The following is a 23,941-nucleotide window of genomic DNA, read 5'->3' as shown; positions in this document are numbered from 1 at the left end:
AAATGAAAAAAAATATTTTTTTAAAAACTGCATCTTTTTTTCAAAAAAAACTGCATTTTTTCTAGAAAAAAACTGCATTTTTTCTAGAAAAAAACTGTATTTTGCATTTTTTTTTTAGAAAAACTGCATTTTTTTCAAAAAAAAAAACAACGATTTTTATAAAAAAGTGCAATTTTTTTCAAAACTGCATTTTTTTAACAAAAAAATCAACGTTTTAGGTGCATATATGCATGTTTTTTCAAATGCATATATGCATATTTCTTATATTATAATATTCGTAAGTAAATTATAAAAAATCTCATTTTTATTAATCAATCTATAAACATAATACAAGTATTTTATTTGATACAAAATAAAATATAAAAAAACTACATAGATTCACAGTGTTATCATTTCTTCATATCAAGATTCCCATATTTTCTTCAATTTATCAGTTTTCACCTCTTCAATATTTTCCAAAAATTCTTCAAAATCTACAAGAAAATAAAAGAAATTTGATTAATGCAAGAACACACACATGTATATATCATGTAAGATTCACATGTGATTATATAATGTGATATTCACATGTGATTGTATCTTTTAAGATTTAAATGTGAAATTGACAAGAAAATTTTAAAAAATAATTAACGAAGAACACTTACAAAAAATGCATGTGTGCATATAGACGTAATTCATATGTGATTAACTTGTGATTTACATGTGAATCACATGTAATTCACTTGTGATTTACATGTGAATCACATGTAATTGATATGTGATTAATATGTGAATTACATGTGATTTACATATGAATCACATATAATTCATATGTTATTAACTTGTGAATCACATGTAATTCAAAGGTAATTCACTTGTAATTTACATGTGAATGACAAATTAATCATATGTGAATTACATGTGAATCACATGTAATTCATATGTGAATTACATGTTATTTACATGTGAATCACATGTAATTCATATGTGATTCACTTGTGATTTACACGTGAATCACATGTAATTCATATTTACATGTGAATCACAAGTGAATCATATGTGAATTACATGTGATTAAAATGTGAATCATATGTGAATTACATGTTATTTACATGTGAATCACATGTAATTTATATATGATTCACTTGTGATTTACATCACATATAAATTACATGTGAATCACATGTAATTCATATGTGATTCACTTGTGATTTACATGTGAATCATATGTAAATTACATGTGAATCACATGTAATTCATATGTAAAGTTTGCAACCAAAATACTTCAATAAAATTATATTTTCATTTATATATTATACTAATGGATTAGTTTATTGGTCACCGAATCAGAAATCAATGGTGGAACAGAAAATATCCCAAAGATTAATTAAAATATACCTCTTTCCTCAATGTAAAATGACCAAAATCCAAACGAAAATGACTGTTATACTTTGATGAGACATTTAATCTTATAGGAATTCTAATTTTTGGAGCATCAAGGTCAATATCAAGAGCAAATCTACAAATGCAAGAAGAAATACAGGAAATTAGCAAACATTGCATAAGGACTAACAGAATATCCTGTTTTCTCTTTAAGGAATGACACAACCTTGATTTTGTTGCTCCTTTTTTGCAGCTTTCCACTCAGTTTGTAGATCCTCATTATCTACAAACTGCATAAAAAAAAATTAAAAAAAATCTCAATAGTTCTGGATCACAAACTTTGTCTTTATCCAAACATACATCATTTATTCATAACCACACTTAAAAGTTAAAACATCACATCAAAAAAGATCATATTATTCTAAAAATAAAACTAACATATATATATATATATATATATATATATATATATATATTTTATTATTGTACTGTTTTAAAATATAACATTTACAATGTGTAATTAGCCATTTCTTAATTCTAAAATCAAGATTTGAAACATCATAATTAATAGTGGACTCGTTTTAAAGCTCCCGATAAAAAATTTATAATGACATGAATTGTGATGAATATATAGAAAAAAGGAAAGATAAAATTAAATTTATTAGTTATTACCTTACACAATTCTGCTAATTTTTTAGTGTTGAGTACCCAATCTTCTCCACCAGTCCACTTGGTTATGATTTTACTGAGGGTAAGATTGCAGTAATATGTCCATCTTCTTGGTGTCACTCCATTTGTTTTGTTTTGAAATTTCTCAGGTTAATTATGTAAAAGGTCAATATAAAGTAAATTACTCTATAATATACTTAACTTTTGATTTTTTAATAACTTACCTACCAAGTGAATCTTGAACAGTATGTGCAACAAATGTAAGGTTTAGATTTGCAGAGCCTTCAACGATATCTTTAGGAGCCAAGTATCTTTTGCAATCCATTTTTTTTGCATGCTCGAGTACTAAATTTTCCCTTTCAGCCGGATCCTTGGTATCCAATGTGCCTGGGCTGCAATGTTCTGGTGCAAGAACATTAAGCAGGTAAGCATAAGCTTCTCCATTAAGTTGACAATTTTAGCAAGAAAAAGTTCCATTTCTGCCTATGCCACAGTTTCATATTGAAACTTTCACATTATGCAAGTGGGATGAAGATTCAGAACATGTTCAAACAACAATTAGTGTTGTGTGTCATAATAGAGTACCTGGGAAGGGCCATTTATGGTCCGAAATTGGATTCCAGGAATGAAGTGTATCCAAAGAGGGAATCCTCTGCTCAGAAATTTATAGAAATGAACCTCTAAGATTTGGCACAAACATATGGAAAGAAGTGTAACTTAAACCAGAGGATCTATTTTTTTTAAAATAAATAAATAAATAAATAAAACATACCCATAATTCCATTCAACACATGCATATGGACCAATACGAAGATGAACAAACAAGCCAGCTTCATGCACTGTCTTCACAAACTTAACTAAGTCGAATAATGCAACATTACTTCTTAATCAACCATTCATACTTCTTAATCGACCAATCAAACCCTCCGACTTTATCAACAAACTTGATTGCTTCTTCTGAAACTGGAGGCGCCAGTGCCACAAGATATGTAAGGAGCTGCAACATGAATTAACTTCATTTTAGTAATAAAATACATACACATAGACAACGACACAACATACAGTGAGTTTACTTAGTCATTCAATTGAAATGGAGAGAAAACTTCGAAACTAACCTCTTGAATGAACCTGTTGAGGAAAACAATACGAATGGAAGAAAGTTTGCCACTCAAGCTGAAGTTATATCCTTCATAGTCATCATCTTCAGGACAGTAGGACTCAAATGAGAACTGATATATACACATATAAAGAAAGAGAGATTAGGGTTAAGTAAATAATCAGTCAACCTTTATACACATAACATCAATTATAAAAAATGTACCTAGATAAGAGATTCAGCTCCTTGATTACGTATATCAAAAATCGATCCCCAAACATGATCCGTACCTAGTGAACAATCACACAGCCTGAAATTTCCTAATGTACCTTCAACTGATATAGAACCAGGGTGAACCTGCATAATAAAGTGTTTAGATATGTACCAAAATAGTGAAAATAAATAAATAAATAAAGAGAAGTATGGTAGTTCCTGACCTTAAGACCCAACATGAAGCTTTCTTGCACAATCATTGCAAGTTGAGATCCATCCTCCTTGTTAAGATATACAATGACACTGTCGATATTCATTGCAGAAAAATTCAAATCTTGATATGCTGATACTCATCTACAATTATATAAAAGAACAAAAGAAATTTAAAAAATCATCGAATTTGTATTATACCTGTTGAAATTACCTGAAGCGAGGCTCTCTTGGGTCGATTCGGATAATATATAAAGAAGAAACAAGTAAACGATTGTTTCCACGTGGTTGGTCTGTAACATTTAGTAATATCGAACCGGAGAATACTAGTCTAAAAAACGAATTTGTATTATACCTGTTGAAATTACCTGAACGAGGCTCTCTTGGGTCGATTCGGATCGATAATTACCTTAGATCTGATTGATTTGGATATAGATTTGTAGACGGTAACGATATGAAATCGACCGTGGAGTTCATTTTGGGGGACACCAACAGTTACAATGAAAGAATCATCGACATCAGCGCCGGAGAAGAATGTTCATTTGAGAAGCATCGGTGAAGAAGGTCGTTGGGGGAGGTTTGAGATAGAGACAGAGACTGACGATTCAATGTAGGGATGTAAATTTTGTTTTCCCTAAAATATCCTTTGGTTAATTTGAATCAGATACCCCGTGTCTTATTCTTTTAATTATTTACAAAACTGCCATAATGCTCTCAGCCTTCTATTATTTTGATCTAACGGTCCTTATTTGGTTCTTATGTTCTTGGGAAACTATAGGTTCTCAAATGATCATTCCTCTCTCTCTCTCTATATATATATATATATATATATATATATATATATATATATATATATATATATATATATATATATATATATATATATTATCTTGAGCTGTGTAACCATATTTGACTCATTAGACTTTCTAAGTCTATTACATGTGCTAATTTTAGAAGAAGTTATATGGTAACATGTAGATCAAGGAGCTAATGATGATCTTATAAGACTTTTTGGATGATGAAATTGAATTGACTTTGTTATAATACTTTGTTTTTTTACTGATTGTAATGATCCCATATATTTCTTTTGATAATCTATTTTAATTGTGAAAAGACATGGTGTGTTTAGGATGTTTCCACAAACAAATTGTTAACAGATTTGAGTTTTAACAAACCTATTTAAGATGTTTTGAACTATTATTTTAACTAGCACATATGAAATATGTTTAATAATCAATATATGCTCATTAATTTTGTATTAGGGGTGACAATAGGTAGGGTTGAATCATTTTCGGGTTGATGTGTGTTCATAAGATGGGAGAGAATGAGAAAAAGGTTGCCGATAGTAGTGATTAACAATTAGGGTTACGTGAGATCTTAGAGTAAGAGTGTAGTCAGCAAGGAAAGTATGGTTATATGCGCTTTAGCCTTAACATGCATATTTTTATTTTCTTTCCACAACCTTTAATTTATTAAAATATAAATTAAATAGTAATGTTAAATAAATATAAATAAAATATATAAAATTCTTAAATAGGTTATCCAATTGAAATCAGGTTTGAAAATTCCAACCTTAACCCATCAAATTTAACTAAACTGGTTAAATAAGTTATCCGTTTAATTAAACAGATTGAAAATTTAAACCTGCTAATTATTGGGTTGGGTTTGAATTGTGATCTCTATTATATTCCTAATGAATACAAGATTACAAGGAAATAAACACACGACACAAAAATAGGCCTAATTTCGTCTTAGCTATACCAAAAATAGGCCTAATTTGGACTTAACTATACATCATCTATATACTAACACATTATTACAAGTAAAGACAAGGAATACATGTATATACATATCATACATATCTTTACTTTTAAAAACCTCTTTACATGTAAAAACATAAGACATGCACAAACCTTTTTGAAAACAAAATCATGTTTTTATATTCAGAAAACATTTTAGGCATGCACCCTAAAATCCGTTTAAAGTATAAAAGATTTTAGGCATTCACAAAGGTCATAAAATATAAAAGATTTTAGGCATGCATAAATGTCATATAGTACTTGTATAACTAACATATTTGTAACATTCCGTTTAAAGTAAAATAAATAAATAAATAAATAATAAATCCTAAAATCCGGAGACATATTTTTTATTTTATTTTGTATTTTAGCCCTAAGTCGTATTAAATTAGCGGGGTGTACACATTGGGGTGTTGAAAGTTATATTTTCTGGATATTAAGGGTTAAATCGTAACATTTGGGCTTGAAATGTAAAGAATTTCGTAGAGCAGGGGTTGTAGTGTAAATATTCGACCTTGTCTGAAATAATTTGTGGAGGTAGGGGCCAAACTAATAAAAATGTATCCAAGTTTATTTTAAACATGGGACTTGAACCCGGTTCCATCCCTCCCCGTTTTTAAGGGGCATGCAACCCTAACTTGACATCCTTGGAATGCAGCCGCCGTATCTTACCCTCCAGCCGCCACCTTCCTTCTTTTCTCATTTTTCTGATCAGCCAAGGCCACCAAGCGCCCTTCGTCGACCTTCTTTCCCCCACGACGGAATAGCTCGAGGCCAATGAGGAGTGGAGGGCAACTTTCACGTGTTGCTGTTTCGTCGACCACCGTTCTCAGCCGACGCCTTTGTCGCCAATGTAAGTCGTCAACCGGCACCGTCGTTGCTCCCGTTGCTGACGGCGACGAGGACCGTGAGCGGATGTCAGTTCTAGTACTGCGGCTGCTGTACTCGGCTGTTCCGCCTTGTTATTGCTCTCCGACCACCGCCTGCTGCCATGAGGATGGTTGATTTGTGTGCATGTTTGAGTGGGTTTCGTGTTTCATGTATGTGTGTGTGTCACTGCAACAAGTTGGAGGTGTGTGTGTGAGTGTAATTGTTGGCCGGAAAGCAAGTGAACCACATGGTGGCTGCCACCGTTCTGCCGCCACTAGCCACCACCTTAGGTGGCTGTGTGTGTGTATGTGTGTGTCAGATGGATGTTAATGTACCAGAATGCTTTTGTTATTGCTTTTGTTTAAAATGATAACTACCACCATTAAAAAGTGGTGGCTGCCGCCTCCTACCGCCACAGATCGCCGCCGACCACCACTGCCCGAGTGGTAGTGGGTGGTGCTTGACTTATTAAACATTAAATTATATAATCATCTAAGTTTAATCCGAGTGGCACGTGTTTGGGTTGGAAACCCTAATTAGGGTTTAGAAAACCCTAATGTTAAGAAACCCCTAGTTTTGGAGTTGGGAGGGACCCGCATACGCAGTCAGGAAGGATTTTGCATGTTGGGCTTCGGTTTGGGTTATCTTTTAGGCTTAGTTGTCTTGGGACCTATTAGGCCATTAGGTTTTAGACTAATAATTATTTTGAGAAGGCCTACAATGGGTTTGGGCCTAATTTGGAAAATTGGGCCATGGATTGGACTTTGGGTGGTTTTTGGTATTTGGGCCTTATGGATTATTAGGTTTGGGCCTAAGTCTTGGTCCAAAAGAGATGAGGGGTAAATTGGTCATTTACCCTAATAATGGATTTATGGATATGGATTGGGACCCAAATGTTGATTGGGTGTTGTTTTGATTTTGATAGTTTGGGGATCGGTCAGCCAGCAGCAAGAGATTTATCCGCGGGATTTCAGCAGTGCGAGGTGAGTTTCCTCACTGTGTCTAGCGGGTCTAAGGCACCAATGCCGACCCATGATTTATATGTTAGGATGCTAGATGTCGGCGTGACTCTTGCATGTGTTGTATGATGGTATGCTTACCGGGCAAGGCCCGATGCCAGGCGGGGCTTGATGGGTATATTGTATGCTAGTTATTAGTATCTGTTTTTATGCTTAACGGGGGAGGCCCGATGCCAGGCTAGGCTCGATGACTGTATGGTATGCTATAGTCTTTGTGATTATTGCATGTGCTAAAAAGGTTATATGTTTATATGAATATATGGTTATGTGATTATACGATTATATGATTATATGTGTGTATCGGGCGGGGCCTAATGTCAGGCGGGGCATGGTGATGGACATATCTGTAACCCGAGCGGGACTCGATGCCGGACGAGGCTTGATGTCCGGTGGGGCTCGAGGCTGAGTGGGACTCGATACCGGGTAGGACCCGATGGAGGGAGGGGGCCCAGTATGTGATTTGTGTGGTATGTGGTATCTTGGGGAACTCACTAAGCTTTGTGCTTACGGTTTTCAGTTTATGTTTCAGGTGCTTCGGTTTTCAAATGGAAGAGTTTGGGATGATTGCAGAGCACACATCACATACTTCCGCGTTCTGTGATTTACTCTGATTTAATGATGTTTTGATAAATACTTTTAACACTCTAAATTTTCAAACAATTTCATTTTTAAAACCACACAAAACCAATATCACATTTCTCAAAAACCACAAATGTATAAGTTGTCAAGACACAAGTCAACAAATGTTTGATAATATCCCAGAATCCTCAAAAAAACATAATCTCTAACTGGTGTGTACAATCAAGCCGGCGCCTTCCCGTGATCCTGAGAAGTACCTGAAACACATATCACACAACACTGTAAGCACGAAGCTTAGTGAGTCCCCCAAAATACCATGCACAAATAATTAGCCTCTCATGGCTAAATCTCGATAAGGACCCTCCGATCATGTGTCTCAGTGAGGACCCTCCGGTCTCACAGCTCGGGTCGGACCCTCCAGTTCGGTATCTCAGTGAAGACCCTCCGGTCTCACAACTCAGTTTGGACCCTCCGGTCCTAACTCAATAAAACATAGAAATAATATACAGCATAAATCACAAAGACAAAATGCATGATATCACATAACTCAATATAAGCACATAAGACCCTCCGATCAATAATTCAAATAAGACCCTTTGGTCTATAACTCATATAAGACCCTTCGGTCACACAATATTACCACTCAGGTAAGTATAGTGAGAAGACTCACGTCGTAAGCAAAGCAAGTATGTCTCGTACTCAACGATCGGTCTCGACTCCACCGACATATGTCATAATCATCTCTAATTAACACTTATAACAACAACTCTAAAGATGTTAAGCTAACCCCTTCACTAACTCTTGGAAAGGGTGAAAAGACCATTTTACCCCTCCATAGCCTCCATGTCCATAACTTGACCAAACCCTAAAAGTCAATAGAAGTCAACACTCGAGTCAATAGTCCCCGTTGACCGATGAAAACAATGAATCGAGTATAAAATGAATCAGAATATAAAATCAAGTAAGAATGTGAGATTGAACAACGGATGTAAATATGATCTTGTTTCAGCTCTATTATGCTTTCGAATGTTTATAGATTACAAAGACAGGTCTGTAAAAAAACTCTTATCTAACTCTAGTAAATATCCCTATTTATAGGGAACAGAAAGCGTACAAAAAATATACTAAGGCAAAGACACTTAAGCTTCGAATAAAAGCGCCTTAGTAAAATAGATTACAAAACATTCGAAGAGTGCAAAATACACTTCGACTAATTACAACATTTTGACCCTTACAATCTCCCCCTTTGTAATCATAGTCGAACTTCTTAATTTGTAAGAAACTGGATGGAATACAGCATCACCCTTCGAATTTCCGTGTACCAGGAAATTATCTTCTTTAGCTCTTTCTTATCTCCTTCATTGTTATTCTTACAATGATTCATACGAACAATTAAGTTCGTATATTGAGACGTTGAATATCTCTCCACTTCGCATGCCTGGAATAAGAAACGTTTTGCTTTTCCAGCCTTGTCTTTTCCTGCGAAGACTAACCCAAAAGGCTTCAAGCAGATTTCACCATCATCATACTTTTTCAATTCTGCTTGAGTCTTTGTAGGTGCCATTGGAGCTTTTATTTCCATACCTTTAGTTGTAGCTAACTCCACATCAGTTAGAGCCAAGCACTCATAATAATTTTCGATGAAAATCTTGATGTGAGCAACCCCAAGCTTAAATTCATCAGGTTCAGTGTTTTGAAGATATGAAAACGATTTGTCTTTCAGAATCAATGCAACTTGTATAAGATCATACAAGTTAATGGAAAATCTGCAATTGTAAATTCGCAAATACTTCCATTTTCCCTGGCCACCACATACTTGATATTTTGGACTGTGTTTTCGAACACCACATCCTTTTTCATACTGATAACTTTCTTGATCTTCACCAAAGACCAAACTTCCTCAGGGGATTTTGCAAGAACATCATGAAATCTAATTTTCATGTGAGTACCATCATCCTTTTCTTTGAAATTTCCTTCTGCTTTAAATTGTGGCATGATGAACATCATCTCATTCATTGGAAAGTCAAGTTGACTTGTATCAGTATTCGTAACCATATAACTCTGCTTTGGTTTCTTCTCAAACGAATACATATGATTATATGCAACCTTGGCTTCAATTGTTTCGTAATTGTAGTGTTTGGACGGATCACCTTTGTCCATACCCTTAGGATCACTCGCACGTTGAGTCATTATACTTTGAATCAACCTTAGCCTTTCAATTTCAGCTTCTGCTTCAGCTTTCTTTTCTTCTTTCGACTTTTCCACAACTATCATTTTCCCTTTATCTTTCAAAGCTGAATTATCTATTACCTCTTTTGTTTTCGAACCACTCCCACCAGTATCAGCAGATTTACCAATCACAATTCCTTTCGAAATTGGTCTTGTAATTGGCATAGTTGTTACAACTGTTGAAGTAACCGGCCCAGCAGATGCAACAATTGGCTTCGTTGATGGGATCTTCGAAGAAAATACCTTTCCCACAACCTTCGCATCTCCACCACCAGCCTTCGTATCTTCAACTTTTCTTTCTCCCCCTTGCACCCCTGTAAAAACAGGTGGGGCATCTGTTGTGGGTAGAAGGCTTGATATACGAGAAAGAGGGGCCAGTTTCTTGTGTAGAATAACTTCGAATTGGGTGAACTTCTGGGATAAGAATTCTAGAGTAATCAGAGAAGACGAAACTGGCTTGACAGATAGATCTTTTAACTCCTTCAGCAATGTAATCACTTCCACAAAGTTGTTACTTTCCATTGTAGAAAGTTGATTAAGTTGAGGACTCATACTTTCGTATAACTTGACAAATTTCATGACAGCATCACAAATAATGTCAATCTTTTGACTCAGAGACGCAAAATCCTGTTGGACACTAGCAATCTCCTTTTGCATATCTTCACGAAGTTCACGAATCTGCAAATTAGCATCCTCCCTGACTTTCTTAACATCCTGAACAAAGAGAACATGTCGTTCCTTTGCAACTGTCTTCAATTCTTTTAAATCTCCGACAAACTTTGAATTTTGAGAATTTATTCGTAGCTCATTGTTTTGATCAATATGATCAACCTTCTCCAAAATTCTCGACTCCGAGTCTCAAACCATCCCAGAGACTTTACTCACTATTTTGGCTTCGAACATTTGCAACATCGTATCAACTTCCAAACTTGAGACTGACGAACCACCCCCAGATCAGCTTGAGATTGAATTATGGAATTCAACTTCGTATTCAAAATTTTAAACTGTTTCATCGTCATCAGCATATGATCTGGAAAATCTTCTTCTTCGTCATCAAACTTTAATTCATCAAACATGCCTCGAAAACCTTCATTGTCAGTGTCGGTTTCCATAAGAACGGTTTCTTGAACAGGCGAATTAAGTTTGGGTGTATCAGTAGATTGAGAAGAAAAAATTGAAGTAAGGGTTGATTGATGATATTTTCGAATGTAGGTGAATCAGTGGTTGAAGTAATCGGAGTGATTGGTGGAGGTAAAGAAACAATATTTTCGAAGGCTATAGAAGTAGGATGACCTTGATCTTCTTTCTTCGAATCTCCTTCACCCATATTGACATTTGCATCCGTATCAGATACGTTTGCAGTGATGCCTGAAGTTCGTACCTCATCATAAACTGATTTGGCAACCGAATCTTCGGGTGGTATGACTATTGTCTGCTCAGGAGTTGAACTTTCTTTGTGAAGAGTTACTTCTGGTGTTTCAGGAATTCGTTCATCGTCATCTTCTGTAGACTCAGTGGAGAGCATAAGCTTTTGTGTCTTCTTCTTCTTCTTCTTCTTCTTCTTTGACAGATGTTTGGCCATATCCTTAGCCCTTTGTTTCTTTGACAATGGAGAAACAGGTGCTGGCATTTCACGAATTAAAACACCTTGATGAGTAACTTGAGGCTTTCAGACCACGTTAGGTGTTGGAGACTTGCTTTTATGCGTAGACTTCATTTTGATTATTCGAAACATATCGGTCTTCGAGGGAATGACCACTTGCTCTTGAGTATCTTCAACAACAGGCTCAATCAATTTTGTCTCAGCAACAGACACTTCAACTGTAATAGGCTTCTGCTTTGGAGATTTCGTAGTTTTCAATTCTGTGACTTTGTTTTTAGAAGAACTAGTTTCATTCTTCTTCGACCTCTTGGATTTCTTATCTTCCCTTTCCAATAATATCCCAGTTTCTACAGTAGAATCAATAGTTTTCAAATAAGCCACCAAGACTGAATTCGAAGGATCAACTCGTTTTAGCATAGCATCAGGAATACGAGCCACAAAGGGAAAATCTTCAACATTATCTGTGACATCCTTCGGACTGTGGAATATCTGGAAAACAGCTTTTTCTTCATCATTGGGTACCAAAATCCCCTCCTTGTTGTAGAAATATTGTAGAATCAAGCTCTAGTACCTCGCACATGAAATACCATAAAGAGCATCCATGTGTTCTACACTCTTTTGAAATTCCTTCCATAACTGTGTAGAATAATCCACTTGAAGATCATAGTATAGCCCAACAACCATGACATATACCTCCATTCGTCCTTTATCGAGACCAACAGTTCTACCAGTTAAAACCTCAGAAAAATACCAAATAGAAAATTCCAGATACTAGGAAGACCAGATTTCTTAAAATCACTGATCTTAGTTAGTTGTGGTTGACAACCCATCTCATTGAACATACAGACAATTTGAGGGAATGAGAAATCAACATACGGTGGTGAATTTGGAATTTCAAGAATTTGGCAAAAGAGTTTCTTGGACAATCTGACCTTTTTGTCATCAACCAAATTAAAAGTAATGGCATCAAAAGCTTTGTTGTATGTAGCCGTTGATCCTGCTTGAGAAAGCCATGACATCGGAACTGAAAACGAACTGAACATAGCCTTTGACAGAACATAACTCTTTAAAGCAACAATCAACATCTTCAATTCTTCAGGGTATTGAGAAACATCAGCGTCCAGTTGATAGTTAGTTCCTTGGATCTTCATTATCGGTAATGAAGTCGTATCTTCAGTGGTTTGAGAAGGGTCAGCAATGACATGATTAGAAGTCGCCATTGTCAGGGTTTGAAAGCTTTGAAGATCAAAGAGAATTGGGAATTTTTTTTACTTTGAACGCGTAAACTGATAATAGATCTTTGAATCCCCTTTTATATGTAACCCTAGAATTTGAATTTGAAGCGGGATGTGCAATTAATGATATCCGACGTGGCACCTGAAAAGTCGCATTAGTCTGCCAAAAATTTCCAGGTGTCAAAAAGTAACTGTCACATCTCCTTGAACCAAGGAAACGTCTCCTCCCACAGTCTGTTCGTGTCTCGTCAATGAATAGTAACCGTCAGCATCCTTCGGATGGTGGAAAGGCTCTTTCACTTTTGGGATGAAAAGCGAAGTCATATGCCAGATGTTTGAAATCATTAGCCTGAGTTGGTATTACTCAGAACCTCAAGGATTTCGTGAGTGCAGTGCTCCAAAGAATTTAGACAAGAAACAATAATAAGAAAAATTTGGGATACTGTGATGTCAAAATATCAATTTGACACGAAGGTAGATAAAACCCCGGGCAAAGATTGCTTCGTTAATCACCAAGAGAGATGATCAACAGCTTGTGTATGGTCCCGTGAAATACAATCGAATACTTGAAGAGAAGTATCGAAGGGCTTCTTTTATAAGGTTTCATGGGTAGCTATAAAAATTTCGTTACATATCATCCTAAACATAAGGTGATAAATTGTAACAGAAATTACTTGTTTGACCAGTGTAATCAGTGACAAGTTTGCTTTGAAAAATTTTAAGTGACTTTGGACTTCAAATGAAACTCACACGGAAATCATATTCATGAAAAAATTTATGCTGGATCTTGTTGGGTAACAAACATTATGGGCTTCGAATGTTTGATCAAGACCACTCATACGGAATGAATATGATTTAGAGTTTCGAATTTGGGTACTGAAACAAAGGTTTCGTGAAAATCTGGAACATAGTTCCCCGTTAATTCCTTAAAAGTTTAGAAAATTGGGTTTCACTTTCATCACGGTCTCATGATGTCAGATCATGAACACATATTTTTGATATGTCTAAGTCTCGATTGGTGTGATCAGAGACCTCTCGGACATATGTCTTTGTGTGTGATCGTGTAAGAACTTTTTGGATGAAAAAGATGGATGAAAGACACGAAATGTACCTCTGTTATATTTGGACAAAACAATTCACTCTTAACTCATTGTGAGAAGAGTCAGGTAGCTCAGGAGACTAATGTGAATACAAGCCTGATTGGGAAGAAATTTTCGTATGAAATATTTCATTAACGCTTTCGCACACACACATTGAGTCATTGGAGGCTTTGGACAACATGCTGCAACATGCTTCTAGGGACAACTTAACTAGTTCAAAATATTCAAAAATTTAAAGATTCGTAAGATAGATTTACCTGACCCTAGTACTGCAAGCATTATCCACTGTGTATCATCATGAATATCTGCAACAAAGTACTAAAAAGAAATAAGAAACAAAATATTTTTGTTGTTTTGATTTTTCGAAAATAAAGAACGAAATAAAGAGAAAATCTTTTTGATGTTTTTGATTTTTCGAAAATGAAGACAGAATAAACGAAAATATTTGTGGAATTTTGAAATTTTCGAAAATAAAATGACAAAACAAAGGAAAATCTTTTTGGATTTTTAATTTTTCGAAAATTAAATGACAAAACAAAGGAAAATCTTTTTGGATTTTTAATTTTTCGAAAATTAAATGACAACCGAAATGTACTTGTTGCAAATACACGAAATTTTATCAACCCTTGAAAAGTGATAAATCTACGAATTCGAAGGGGTCGAAGCGTTGACTATAAACAGTAACCTCTGAACGCCGAATGACTTTGCTTTGTCTTTTATTCAGTGCCTCTGAATCATTCCTGGTCAACCATCATTCTCCTTTTTCGCATGGAACAAAATTTCTATCGATCATTCCAAGTCCTTCTAAAATTTTTACAAAGGATTTTTCATCTAAAGGTTTCGTAAAAATATCAGCTAACTGATCAGTTGTTTTCACGAAATGTACTTCAATATTTCCATCCTCCATGTGATCCTTGATGAAATGATAACGAAGAGCTATATGTTTAGTCTTCGAATGCTGCACAGGATTATGACAAATTCTTATTGCACTTTGAGAATCACAATATAATGGAATCTTTTTCATATTAATTGCATAGTTACGCAATTGACTTTGGATCCATATAATTTGTGATGTGCATGCACCAGCAGCCACATATTCTGTTTCAGCTGTTGAAATTGATACACATGTTTGTTTTTTCGACTGCCAGCTCACCAATTTGCCATCGAGAAATTGACATCCGCCACTTGTGCTCTTTCTATCAAGATTACAACCACCCAAGTTTGCATCCGAATAAGCTTGTACAAAGAACCCAGTTTTCGAAGGATACCACAAGCCTAACAAAATTGTTCCCTTAAGATAACGAAAGATATTCTTCACTGCAGTGAGATGTGGTTCTCGTGGATTTGACTGATACCTAGCACAATTACACACAGAGAACATGATATCATGTCTACTAGCTGTAAGATAAAGTAATGAACCAATCATGCTCCTGCAAAGAGTTAGGTCAACTACAGGTTTATCTAACGAAGGTGTCAACTTTATGCCAGTTGCCATAGGAACTTGTAACTTTGTGCTATTCGTCAATCCAAACTTCTCTAGCAGATTCTTCGTATATTTTTCTTGATTAATAAAAATTCCTTGTCCGCTTTGACGAATATTCAATCCAAGAAAATTATTGATTTTTCCCATCATGCTCATTTCGAACTTACTTTTCATCAGATCTTCGAATTCTCTAGACAAGGCAGGGTCAGTTGAGCCAAAAATAATATCATTAACATAAATTTGAACAAGCATTAGATGATTCCCAACTTTCTTTCGAAATAATGTGGGGTCAACAGATCCTTGTTTAAATTTAGATTGCTTCAAAAATGAAGTAAGAGTTGCATACCATGCTCGTGGTGCTTGTTTTAATCCATAAACTGCCTTATCTAAAATATAAACATGATTAGGATGTTCTTCGTTAATAAAACCTGGGGGTTGTTCCACGTAAACTGTTTCTTCAAGCTCTCCATTTAAAAATGCACACTTCACGTCCATTTGATAAACATCAAAGTCTTTGTGAGTTGCATAAGCCAGAAATATACGAACAGCCTCGAGTCTTGCGACATGGGCAAAAGTTTCTTCATAGTCGATTCCTTCTTGTTGTGAATATCCTTTAACAACAACTTTGGCTTTGTTTCGAACGATATTTCCATCTTTGTCGGTTTTGTTTTTAAAAATCCATTTTAACCCGACAATCGAAACATTTTCAGGTTTAGGAATTAATCTCCAAACCTTGTTTCATTCAAATTCAGACAATTCAGATTGCATCACAACAACCCAATCTGAGTGTTCCATTGCAACCTTAACTGTTTTTGGTTCAATTTTAGAGATGAAAACATTGAACATGCAAAATTCTTGATGAGTATTAAATACCTCATTCTTTGCATGAATTTGAGCTCTTGTTAAAACACCCTCTTGTGGATTCCCAATTACTTGATCCTTCGGATGATCTCTTGTCTTGGCGGATAAGCTGAATCAAAGTCCAAAGGTGCATCTTCGTATAAATCATCATTCTATGAACCTGCAATCGAACAAACATCATCACAATCAATATTATTTTCATTGTTTTCTAAATGCTCCCCCTCAACATCAGCATTCAATCTCTCATTCTCCCCCTCGAAAGAATGTTCCCCCTCAACTAGAGTGTTCGAATCCAAGTTCTCCCCTCCACTGGATTATTTTGCATACTTTCGCCTATCTCTTGAGAAGTTGATGTTGAATCATCAGTAAGCTTCGTTAATTCAGGGAGATGATTATCATTTGCATTAATTTCAGCATCAGCAGCATGATCTGAAATACCAAAAATTAAATCATAATCAATATCCAACGTTTGTGAAGGTTCAGATTCATCTTGTATTTCTTTTAGAATAGGATGATTTTCAAAATGCGTTTCAGTTTGTTTAATATAGTAATCATCAAATGTAAGATTAAAAGTTTCTTCAACTTTTCGTGTTCTTTTGTTCAACACACGATATGCGACTGAATTATGCGGATATCCCAAGAAAATCCCTTCATCTGCTTTAGCTTGAAATTTTGTAAGATTATCCTTGAGATTCATAATAAAGCACCTGCATCCGAAAACATGGAAAAATTTGACGTTAGGTTTTCGATTGTTGAGAATTTCATATGGAGTGATGTTAAAACGATGATGGATGAAAGATCTGTTTTGAGTAAAACATGCTGTGGATACTGCTTCAGCCCAAAGGTATTGTGGAAGATTCACATATGCCAGCATAGTCCTTGCTGCTTCGCATAGAGATCTATTTCTTCGTTCAATGACACCATTTTGTTGTGGTGTGTATGGAGATGAAAATTATGCTAAGTCCCTTTGTCCACCAAAAATGAATCAAGAACATTGTTCTTAAGTTCAGTTCCATGATCACTCTTAATTTTTTGAACAATCTTCTTCAATGTTGTTTCCATCTTTTTGATAAAGTCAATCATGATTTGTGCAACTTCGGATTTAAGCCAGAGAAAATAAACCCACGTGAATCTTGAAAAGTCATCAACAATTACTAAAATGTACTGTTTCTTGTTGAGTATTGAAACTGTCGATGGACCACACAAATCAATATGTAAGAGCTCCAGTGGTGTGACAATTTTCGAATCTATCGTAATCGGATGACCTTGTTTATGTTGCTTGCCAACTTCATAAGCTGCACATAAAGAATCATTATCAAATTTAAGTACATGTAAACCTCTTACCAAATCTTGTACAACAAGTTTGTTGATGTTTCGAAAGTTGAGATGAGAAAGTCTTCGATGCCAAAGCCAACTTAAGTCTGATGAAGCTTTCGAAAGAAGACATATAGCAGGTTTGCCTACTATCGGATTGATGTCCAAAGTGAACATGTCACCTTTCCTTTTTGATTTGAGCAAAACTTCTTTAGTGTTGATATTCGAAATAATGCTTCCCTATTCATTAAAAAGAACTTGATTGCCAGTGCCCACAACAAGTTGTGAAACACTTATCAAGTTATGTTGAAGACCTTCAACATAAGCAACACGATTCACTGTGAATTGTCCGTTCGTGATCTTCCCATATCCTTTGACTTGACATTTTTGATTGTTACCAAATTTCACAACTCCAGCATTCTTTAGGCTTCGAAAATCACATAAATTCTCCTTCTTCCCAGTCATGTGACGAGAGCAACCACTATCAATATACCACTTATTATCATATTGCTCGTCACATAGTACCTACAATCAGTGGAAAAATTTAGGTACCCAAGGCTTTTTGGGTCCTTGGAAATTAGATTTCAATTTCGAATGTAATGAAGAACTTTTAACCCAATCACAAACTTTGGTTTTGAGACTATCAATTAAGTTCACATCATCATTTATAGGAACCGAAACATAAGATTTTGATGGTTTCGGATGTTCACTGACATTACCCTTCATATTCTGAGTTTGTGATTGTACATTCTTTGCTTTCATGACTGGTTTCCATGCTTTGAATGATATGTTCGAATCCTTAGAAGATGAACTTCCGTTTGATGAAGTATTCACATACTTCTCATAGGCTTCGTGAATTTGCTCCTTTGAAAATTTACTCGACTGATACATTTTTCCTTTTCCTTCAAGCCAATGATCAATATTCTTCCTTGAAGTTATCCCTTTTTCATGTGAAATTTTCAAAGTTTGTTTCTTCTTATGATTAGGAAAATTTGGCTTTTGAGGAACAAAATCAACTTTTGGATTCGTTAGATAAGATTGAGCATAAGATGTATTAACAATTGATTTAAAATGTTGACGTTGAGAGATTATTTGAGGTGGATTTGATTCATTTGAAAATTTCTTTGGAATAGTAGTTTTTAAAACTTTCGAAAACTTCGATTGTTTATTCACTTTAGACCTTGAATGATTTGATTGAAATGAAGGTTGTTTATTTGTTGAAAAAGAGGAATTTTTAGCTTTGAAAACATTTTTGGGTGATTGTGATTCAGACAAATATTTATTTGTTTGAGCGGGATTTTTCTTTTTGTCTGAAAAAGTTGCTGAATCAGTTTTTGTCGTTTCATCTGACATCTTTTGAGACTCAATAGTCTGCCAAAATATTTTCTTCCTAGCTTGTCTTTTTGAAATGTTATTTTCTTTCGAAAATTTGTCAATTTGATCTTTGAATTCCTTGGAGTTTAGTTTGACAACATTTTCATTTTCCACTTCAACTGGTTTTGAAATCTCTTTTTCAATTTTTGATTTTTCAACCCATTTTCTTTGTGGTTTTTGTCGTTGAAAAACGTACGAATTCTTTGTTAGGTTGTTTTCAACTGTGCTTTGATTTGCGAAGAAACCTTCATCAGTTGTTTTAAAATTATCTTCTTCAACTAACTTCTTTAATTCTGGTTTGATATTCTCAACATTTCCAGTAGTTACGAATACTTGATTTGGAAAAATGACATCATCTGTACACTTGAAATTTGGATAAACCACAATATTCGTTTCAAGATAGTGAGCACCTTGTTCATTCATCACTTTTTTGAACTTTTGTGTATCACCATACACTTGATCAACCACAATTCGAGGAATTTCGTCTTCCTTTGAAGATTTCTTTTTCTTCGAAATTTTCTCTTCATTTTCATCATCGCTATCATCAGTTTGACTATCTCTGATGTCCATGAAGTCCAAATCACAAACTTTCGAAGTTGAGGGTTTATCAGTTTCTATCTTTACCATCAAGTCCTTAACTTTTTATTTCCCTTTAGATGTTGATGCAACATTAACAATAGACAACTGGGAATAATCAACATCCTCAAGATCACTAATTTCACTAATATTGTCAGAATTATCTTCAATATCGGCAAAATTAGATTGAGAATCAGATGTTGAATTCTCAGTCTTTTTCAAAATTTTGATTTGTTCAGATTTAGTCAAAGTATCATTCACTATGTTAACTAATTCATTCGCATCAAGACATTCATCAATTTTGACAATTCCATATTTATATCTATCATCAGGAACTTTGTCAAATTCAGCTATTATCTTCTCACAATCATACGAAACATTATCAACCTTAGCTCTTTCGTATGCTAGAAAAGGCAGTAATTTTCTATGTTGCTCTTTACTTATTTCACATGAATGATGCAAATCATTTAATTTGTCATATAGTCTCTTAGCAGAATTACAGTATATGTTTCTTTGTGCTAGCAAAAGTTTGACTTCATTTGATAAAGTATCCCTATCACACATAATATTCGTTATCTGTAATTCTAAACAATCAAACTTACTTATTTTCATGTCTAATCGCTTTTTGGTCTCTAATAACTCCATGGACAACTTGTTGGCCTCATTGCTAGCAGACACAACAATTGAATCAAAATAAGTAACAGTCTCATCAAAAGATATTAGTTCAGAGTCATAAGCATGTGTAGGAATATTAAAAGATTCGAGAATATTACGTACCTTTGTTGTCATTGGAGATTTGTCTGCTGCCTTGGATACGAAGCATCTACCTTTCACTTCGAATTCCTCTTCATCTGAGTCCTCCTCCATTTTAGCATACATTGCTCCATGTGTTGGATTCCTTATTTCTTCATCGTCTGATCCAGATGACCAAATTTGATAAGTTCCATCTTCCTCCTGTTCACCCCTTGCGACCAGCGACAAATTCTTAGCTTTCGCACGAACCTCCTCAAGCCTCTCTGCGTAATAAGCCTCATCTTTTACTTTATTCTTCCTCTCATCCTTCTTTCGAAGCATACAATCATTCGCAAGATGATTGGCTCCATTGCAATAATGACAATCTATTCCAACATCACCTTTCAGCTTCTTCTCACTCTTCCCTTCAGACACCTTCAAATCTTTCTTCTCAACCTTCTTTTTCTCCTCAAAAACAGCTTTACTCACAGTACTTCCTTTTACTTCAGCAAGCTTAGCCTTCAGATTGAACGACTTTTTGAAAAACTTCTTAACACGATTATTCGAGTAAAATGTTATTGCCTCATCATCCGAATTGATGATGAATCCCTCTTCTTCCTCTGAATCACCATTTTCAGCTTCTTTCTCAGATATCTTGGACACAAGTGCCAATGGACCTCCCAAATTCAGCTTCGATTCCTCAGCTATTTCATTAACCTCAATTTTGTGTGTCTTCAACTGATTGTACAAATCATTGAGAGTTGATGTATCAAAACTTTGCTAATTCTTCACCATCATACTCACGCTTCTCCGTTCTTTTCGAAGACCCATCACAAATATGAGATTGAATTCCATTGAAGTCCTGGTAATTCCATAGCGATTGCATTGATAGATTAACTCGTTCAGACGATCATAGTAGAATTCAATTGTTTCACCTTCTTTTTGTCTGAAATCTTTCAGCTCGACCAAACACTGTTTGATTGAATTGATTTTCGTCTTCTCACTTCCTTGAAACTTATCTTTCAGATTGTTCCAGATCTCCTTAGCAGTTGTACAACACCTTACATAATTGTACACAACTAGAGGTAAAGCTCCTCGCAATTCCCTCATACATCTCTTCTCCAGTTTCTTCAGACGATCAGTTTGATTTTCAACACCAGAACTTGCAGAAGATGATCCAATTGCTTGAACATTCACTGGAACATTGACATTTCTAGTGATACATGACCATAATTCTTCATCAAGACCATTCAGATAATCCTGCATACGATCAGCCCACTGATCATGATATTCAGGGATTAGCATTGGAATTTTGGTCGATGATCCTAACAGATGAGAAAACAAGGTCATCGAATTGAGATTGAAGCTCGCCATTGTTGTACGGAAGATGACTTTGAAAATTTTGAAGAAAATTTGGAAATTTGAAAACAAACTAGTTGAATCAAATCGGAATTACAAGAAGAACACTCGATTCAACAATTCAAATGTAGAATCGAATCACAAACTAAAATCTAGACAAATTTTTCACTATCAAAAAGTGCGGAAACTTTTGAACCAAAAAGTTGATTCAAAAACTTTTTGAATAGGTGAAAATCAGATCACAGATGTGATTCCTGCTCTGATACCAATTGATGAAAACAATGAATCGAGTATAAAATGAATCAGAGTATAAAATCAAGTAAGAATGTGAGATTGAACAACGGATGTAAATATGATCTTGTTTCAGCTCTATTATGCTTTCGAATGTTTACAGAGTACAAAGACAGGTCTGTAAAAAAACTCTTATCTAACTCTAGTAAATATCCCTATTTATAGGGAACAGAAAGCGTACAAAAAATATACTAAGGCAAAGACACTTAAGCTTCGAATAAAAGCGCCTTAGTAAAATAGATTACAAAACATTCGAAGAGTGCAAAATACACTTCTACTAATTACAACATTTTGACCCTTACATTGACCCAACTCGTCGAGTGCATCTATGCGACTTGTCGAGTTCCTCCTGCTCTCAGAAAATCGGGAAAACTCCAACTCAAGTCGCCGAGTTGTCTCATCAACTCGTCGAGTTTGCACGTGTCCAGACTATTGGGGAAAACCTTAACCGAATCGTCGAGTTGGCTCATGGACTCGTCGATTCCCTCTAGTCCATTTCTCATTCAGACGATTCTAAGCAGAACTAAAGTCCCAAACTCTAGATCTAGCCTCCCAAGGCTGAAATACCACGTAAAGCTGCAAGATTTACGTCCATGCATGGCACCTAGGGCTCAAATTGCCAAAACAAAGCTCTATAGAAGGTTTAATGTTTGGAACTTGGCCAATAGCTTGATAAAGCTTGAATCTTTAGGCCCAAGGGACCTCATACTGTCCAGATCTGAAGTTTCAACTTCATGTCATGCTCAAATGGCTTAAAGACTCAAAGAGGAGATGAAAATGGCCACAAAACTTCCTAGAGAAGAGATCTAACCAAAACAATGATCAAGGCGATAACTTTTTACCTCCAATTAGCAGCTAGCACTGAAGGAACACTGGATCTAATGCCTTCTTCTCGTTCCAAGCCTTATGCTCTTCTATTTCCTTCCAAGAATGCACCAAATCACACACTTTTAGCCTCTCTCTATCTCTCTCACAGATGATACCAACTCGTTTAGGGTTTCTCTGAGGGTATTAAAGTGATAAGGGAGGCGGAAATGAAGGCTTAAGGTCCTTTAAATAGGGTACAAACCCTGAAAATTAGGGTTTTGTCACTCAGCACCTACTCGTCGAGTTGGGTCCACCAACTCGTCGAGTAGACTCTAAAAATCATGCGGCTATTTCCATCTCTACTCGGCGAGTTGGGGCCGCCAACTTGTCGAGTCGCCCTGACAAAATGAATATAACTTAGTTAGATATTATACCTGGGAGTCGGGATGTTACAATTATCCCCCACTAGAATCAGACTTCGCCCTCGAAGTCATTCTCCGGAAACAACTCTGGGTACTGCTCACACATTTCTGACTCCGGATCCCAAGTCTACTCGGATCCCTTTCGATGCTGCCACTGAACCTGAACCAAGGGCACCTCTTTATTCCTAAAGACCTTCCCCTTCCTTTCCAAGATCGCTATCGGCTTCTCAATGTAGTTCAGATGATCATCAACCTGAATTTCCTCTAAAGGGACCACTGCCGTCTCATCGGCTACACACTTTCTCAGCTGGGACACATGCAAGGTGTTATGAATCTGACTAAACTCTGCAGGCAAATCTAACCGATAAGCTACCTTACCCACTCGAGCGATCACTCTGAAAGGACCGATGTATCTAGGGCCCAGCTTGCCCCGCTTCCTGAATCGTCACCCCTTTCCACGGGGATACCTTCAGGAGGACATAATCCCCGACCTGGAACTCTAGCTCTGAACGTCGCCGGTCTGCGTAACTCTTCTGAAGACTTTGGGTCGTCAATAACCTCTGTCTGACCTGCTGGATCTGCTCCAACGTCTTGAGCACTATCTCAGTGCTCCCCATCACTCTCTGCCCTACCTCTCCCCAACAGATGGGATTCTGGCACCTCCTCCCGTATAAAAGCTCAAAGGGAGGCATACCGATACTGGAGTGATGGCTGTTGTTGTATGAAAACTCAGCCAAG

This window comes from Lactuca virosa, chromosome 4, assembly GCF_052849685.1.
Source record: "Lactuca virosa cultivar CGN04683 chromosome 4, Lactuca_virosa_CGN04683_v6, whole genome shotgun sequence".
NCBI classification, from domain to species: domain Eukaryota; kingdom Viridiplantae; phylum Streptophyta; class Magnoliopsida; order Asterales; family Asteraceae; genus Lactuca; species Lactuca virosa.
This window is presented reverse-complemented; position numbering follows the sequence as displayed.